General features: G+C 45.6%; 1 pseudogene; it reads right to left on the bottom strand.

Annotated features, from left to right (window-relative positions):
- Positions 1-852: 852 nt before the first annotated feature.
- On the bottom strand, positions 853-4,993 carry LOC116857602 (annotated as a pseudogene).
- Positions 4,994-5,939: the final 946 nt, after the last annotated feature.

Raw genomic sequence — 5,939 nt, 5'->3', positions numbered from 1 at the left:
TGAGCCAAAGGCAGAGGCTTTAACCCACTGAACCACCCAGGTGCCCCCAGCCTGGGTCCTTTTATAGCTCTTTCGCCAGCCTGGTTGGTCTGTACAAGAGAGGTTTCAAGTGCTGGGATTTCTGAAATGTCCATGTGCCTTTGGAGTCAGGTAAACCAGACCTGGATTTAAGTTCACGCTTTGTTCTTCATTAACTGGGTTACCTTGACAAGTTACTTAAGGTCTCTTAATACTCAGTTAAATGGAGATGATGCCTACATAATAGTTATTATAATAGTAAAATGCCTTGAGCACCTTACACTTATTAATTCAGCTAATCCTCATACATTTCTAGGAATTAAGTGCTAGTGTAGTTGCCATTTTTCAGATGAAGAAATTGAGGCACAGAGAAGTTAAGTAGCAGGACCAAATTAATGCAATGTGTAAGTGGTAGAGAGCTGGGATTCTGAACTTGGGCAGTTTGACCCTGGAGCCTCTGTCCTTAACTACTGTACTAGACGTATTCACAGCATGTTCGCAAGAATTCATTGAGATAAACACTTGAAGCACTGGGTATAGTGCTTGGCCTATAGCAGGCACTCAGTAAATGGTATCTGTTATCACTGGAGGGGAGAAACCTGCTACCACGTGGGCAGGTGGCAGATGTGACCATGGGTCTGGGTGAGGCAGGAGAGGCCGGAGTCCTCCTGCTGACCTGGGCCTTCCACAGTGGCAGGGTTTCAACTGATCTGTCTTTCAAACAAGGCTTGTTGGCAAAAGGCTTGTCCCTGTAATCCCAAAGTTGCCTGACAGGCCCTGAAAAGAAAACATAAGAGCCGAAACTCGCTGGCCATAGGAGGGGCTCCCTCCCAGCTAGCCAGGGCTCAAGAACCACTTCTCTGACTTGGCTTTTGAGGAACTTGACTTCTCGCTTCCTGATCTTAGGCGTTTAATCAGGGCTTCCAAATAAGCCACCTGTGGAACAGAGAGGGGCTACTGCCTACACTGGCAGAGGGTGAAGGGTTGGGCTAGTGCCAGGAAGCCAGGGAGACCCAGATGTGGGCTTCAGAGGCAGCGGTATGAAGCTGGCTCAGCCGCGTGGTGTTCTGCACCTCGGCTGTCTGCCTGGCCCTGGGAGTGGTTTGGTCAGCAACCTGTGGTTCTGGTACACCTGCCCCACTCGAGGTGCCAGCTGGGCTTAAAGGCCACAAGGCTTTGGAGTCCCTTCGTGGCTCTGCCACTTTTTAGTTGGGTGGCCTTGGCCTTTTATTCATGTTCCCTGACCCTCAGTTTTTTCATTTGTGAGAAAATTGTGAGGATCAAATGAAATAACGTCCATGAAGCGCCAGAACAGCAGCGCCCGCACTGTAGGTGCTCAGCGTCTGCTCTCAGTCGTGGGTGGGCGCCGCTGGGGTGGGCGGTAGGAAAGACAATTACTTGCCTTTTAAAAAAATTTGTATTTATTTATTTGTCGGGGGGCGGGGCACAAGCAGGGGGAGTGGCAGGCAGAGGGAGAAGCAGGCTCCCTGCTCCCCAATTCTTTCTTTGCCTTTAAAGAGGTTACAGTCTGGGCGGGGTTAGAGGTCATGAGACAGGTAAACATATAAATCACAACCTCATAGGAATAGTGTATAATGTAACACAGGGCCCCAAGTATAACAAACATTAGAGCCTTTGGAGTTCAGATATAGGAGAGCTGCCCTGTGGACTAGGCTGCTCGGAGAACGCTTCCTGAGCAAGTGAATTGTGCAAATGTGCAGAGGTTAGGAGGACAGCAAAGGGGAATTCCAGGAAAATATCCGAGAGATCAAGCAGCATAAATTCATGGGAAGGAGAGGAAATCAGTTGAATACCCCTAAAGGATAGAACCATCCTTGACAAAGTTCAGACAAAGGCAGATATTCCAGACAGGACTTTTTTTTTTTTTTTAAGATTTTTTATTTATTTGAGAGAGAACGAAGAGCACTCAAGCATGGGCGGGGAGGGGCAGCGGTAGAGAAGCAGACTGTGCTGAGCACAGAGCCCAGTGTAGGGCTCGATCTCACCATCCTAAGATCATGACCTGAGCTGAAACCAAGAATCGGACACGCAACCAACTGAGCCACCAAGTGCCCCCCCCCCAGACAAGTTTTTAAAAAAAGAGAAAGGTGACTTTCAGGCAGAATTTCAGGAGAAATCCCAGGGTCTCAAATTTAAAGTAATTGGTTGGTAGGGCAAAGGAGGTGGCCGCCAGTAAGCGCAGGCCAGGCTAAAGTTCAAGAGAGGAGCCTAGAAGGCAGAAAGAGAAGGAAGTCTCTCCCCCGCCCTCCGCACCTCACCCCCCTACACACACACCCCCGCCCCCCGGCCCGGTATGGACCTGCCAGTTTACACACAGCACCACCCAAGTTTTCCTGAAAGGGAGTGAAAACTAAGTCAGTCCAAATCCTTGGCGAGCCAGTTAGGGGCCTGAGGAACTGGATCTGTTGTCCAAGGAAGTTCAGACCTTGGCATGTGGTATCCAGTGAGAATTCCCTGTTAGGCTCTGGCTATCCTTGCTGAAAGTGTCTGTCTTTGAAAAAAATGTTTTTGTATTTTTTACTTTCTTATTCCTGTTGTTTGTTCCTATTGAAAAAATTAGTCTTGGCTGAACTAAGTAGAAAAGGTTTGTTCTTACCTGGCCAGTATAACTAACGTGGTTGTAAGAACAGCTCTGGAAAACAATGCGGTGGTGCCCTTGCCTTCCCTTTGCCCTTTTGATAACTTTAATAGCATGATTGCATTGCCGTTATGCTCTGTTCTTTATCTGAGTATATATTTAACTTCCGCCCCTCCTCTGAAGGCAACTTAATGTTAGAAGCTGTATCTATGTCTGACTTTAAAGTATCTGCCAAAAAACTACTGACAGGGGGGCCTGGGTGGCTCAGTTGGTTAAGTGTCTGCCTTTGGCTCAGGTCATGATCCCAGGGTCCTGGGATTAAACCCCATGTCGAGCCCCACGTTGGGCTCCCTGCTCAGTGGAGAGTCTGCTTCTTCTTTTCTCTCTCCCTCTCTCCCTGCTCGTGCTCACTTGCGCTCTCTCTCTCTTTCAAATAAATAAATATAATCTTTAAAATAAAAAGAAGAAACTACTGACGTAGATACCCAATAAATATTTATTAAGTTGGAGGCTTTTCTGTATGCCTCACAGATTCCAGTAAGTGCTTCATATTTTTCATTCATTCATTCAGTCTCTTAATAAGTGTGTAGTCTCCTGAATGCCTACTAGATACTAAGCATTATATTAGGGATATAATGGGAATAAAAATGAAGGGTTTTAGTGGTCCTTAAGGAGCTTACGGTCTTGTAGGTGAGTCAGATAAACAGGCATTTACAGAGCAGAATGGCAAGTGTGACTGAGGGACAGGTGGGTTATTACGGGAACACAGAGGAGGGTCTCATAATTCATCTGAGATGAAGGTGGAGGTGTTGAGACTGGTCAGACAAGGCTTTTTTTTTTTCCCTTTTTCTTTTTTCAAGAGCAAAATTCTAAAGGAAATAAAAATTGAGGTACGAGCCTTCCAGGCAGAAGGAATAGCATGTGCAAAGTCTGTGGTGTGAGGGGTCCTATATTCAAGGAACTACAAGTGCTTGCTTATGTTATAACAGGGGCTGCAGAGGGATGGTGGTTAGAAATAAACAGGGAACATTAGGAAGAGCCTGACATGCTGGATAAAGAAGTTTGGATTTTATCCTCAGGGTGATGGACAGCTACACCTAGATTTTAGGCGGAGCATTGACCTGATCATATTGGTGTTTGGAGATCACTTTGACTATCAAAGTGGAAAACAGATGGAATCTATGTGTTGGAGGAAGATGAGCTACAATGAGGGCAGTCCAGCAAGGGAAGCCCAGGAACAGGATAGGTGAGGTAGGTGATTGCTGCTTCCTGCTTCTCTAGGATGCTCCTTTCCATCCTGAGGGACCAGGTCTCTAGTTCCTGCCATAGCACCCGCTAAACAGGAGGCAATTTGGAAATGCTTCTTAGATATCTCACTCTTCTTTGTACCACCCGAGCCCCACTCAGTGGCTGACCCTTAGAGGCTTTCAGTGGGCATTGGTTGGCTCCAGCATGACTTGTGCTAGCAGCTACTGGGCACTGATTTGAAGGTAGGGCGGGTACCCCTTTCTCCTGTGGTCACAAAGTAGACGAAATTGCTTTCCAGGTTAGGATTGACCTTGAAGATCTCTTTTGCATGGCCTTTCTCAAGACATTCTCCATCTCGTCATGAATCTTTATTCCAAAGTGAACAGTGTGTTCCTTTAGGGCAGGAAATGTATTTTTATTCATTTTTATATTCCCAGGACTTACCACAGTGCATTATACACAGTGGGTGATAGTAGATATTTGTTTCATGAGTCTGAAATTCCTTGTTTTGGACTTGAAATGTGTTTTATGAAATATGTTGTAAATGTTGATTAGGTGCTGATTCCTCCAAAATCCTTTTACTTATTTATTTATTTTGCCTTTTTTTTATCATATTTTGATGTGCATATACTAGAGTGTATGTATTTGTGTAAGAATCATTAAGGACCGGAAGCAACAAGACGGAACTCAAAGAGCCTCCCCTTGCATGTGGGTTATATGACAGACTACACCAGGTCATTGAAAAGAAACTGCAGTATACGGAATAATAAGGCCAGTCCCCTCTTGTGCCACCAAAGAGCAGCACACAGCGTAAATATGAAACACAGGAGCATAATAATTGTTGCAACCAGTCTTGTTGTTTCAGACGGTTTCTTCAGTTGCTTCATGGGTCCCACTGAAAAGCACATCCTGGCTAATGCAGCAGTATTTCCAAGGGTATAAAATGCTACAAAAAGCTTTATGACACCAGGAAGCCACAGCAATCCAGTTTCAAAGATAGAGAAGAAAGTGCCGCACACGAAGCATATGAAAAACCACTCAACCTGGTGTTGACTCTAAGGGATGAGGCATCCAGGACCTGTGAGTTCCGTCGTCCTGGCCGCTCAGGACCCGCCACAGCTTGTTCATGGCCCTGCTCCCCCACCACATTGGCAGCCCTTGCTTGCTTGGCCCCTCAAAAGTCTTTTAAACCTGTAGCCCAATGGTTAACTAGGCATATCGAGGACTGGAGGAAAGGAACTAGGAGATGGGTGAAGTTAGCAGAATGGGAAGTAAGTTATTTCTCAGAAATACTTAAAAGCTGAATTGAAACAATTCAGAACAGTCCTAGGCCAAAAGTTGTTAAGTTCTTAGAAAGTCCTATTGGGGAGATTGGGAAGCTCTGGGTTCCCTTTACCACTTACCATTCTACAGATTGCTTTTGTTTCTCCTCATATACTTTATTTTAATTTTTTAAAGATTTTATTTATTTATTTGAGAGAGAGAGAGAGACAGAGAGAGCGTTTGTACGAGAGGGCACAAACCGGGGAGAGGGAGAAGCAGACTCCCTACCGATCAGGGTGGCCGAACATGTGACCTATTCCAGGACCCCAGGATCATGACCCGAGCCAAAGGCAGATGCTTAACCAACTGAGCCACCTAGGCTTCCCTCTCCTCCTGTATTTTAAACTACAATTAAACTAGATGACTCAGCATGTTTTCCTGATTCTTTGTCTTTCCGTTTCTTTTTTTTTATTAAAGATTTTCTTTTCTTTTCTTTTCTTTTTTTTTTTTTGACACACAGAGAGAGAAATCACAAGTAGGCAGAGAGACAGGCAGAGAGAGAGGAGGAAGCAGGCTCCCCGCTGAGCAAAGAGCCCGATGCGGTACTCGATCCCAGAACCCTGAGATCATGACCTGAGCCAAAGGCAGAGGCTTAACCCACTGAGCCACCCAGGTGCCCCTGTCTTTCTGTTTCTTTTCTTCATTAGGAATGCCCTGCTCCTTTATGCCATTATCATTATTCTTTATTTCCCTCCTGAAATGCTAGACTCTTTCCCTGAAACCCTATGGAAAAAATAGTCTCTCCCTACCC

This window comes from Lontra canadensis, unplaced genomic scaffold (assembly GCF_010015895.1).
Source record: "Lontra canadensis isolate GAN:19392208 unplaced genomic scaffold, GSC_riverotter_1.0 scaffold125, whole genome shotgun sequence".
Lineage (NCBI taxonomy): Eukaryota > Metazoa > Chordata > Mammalia > Carnivora > Mustelidae > Lontra > Lontra canadensis.
This window is presented reverse-complemented; position numbering and strand designations above follow the sequence as displayed.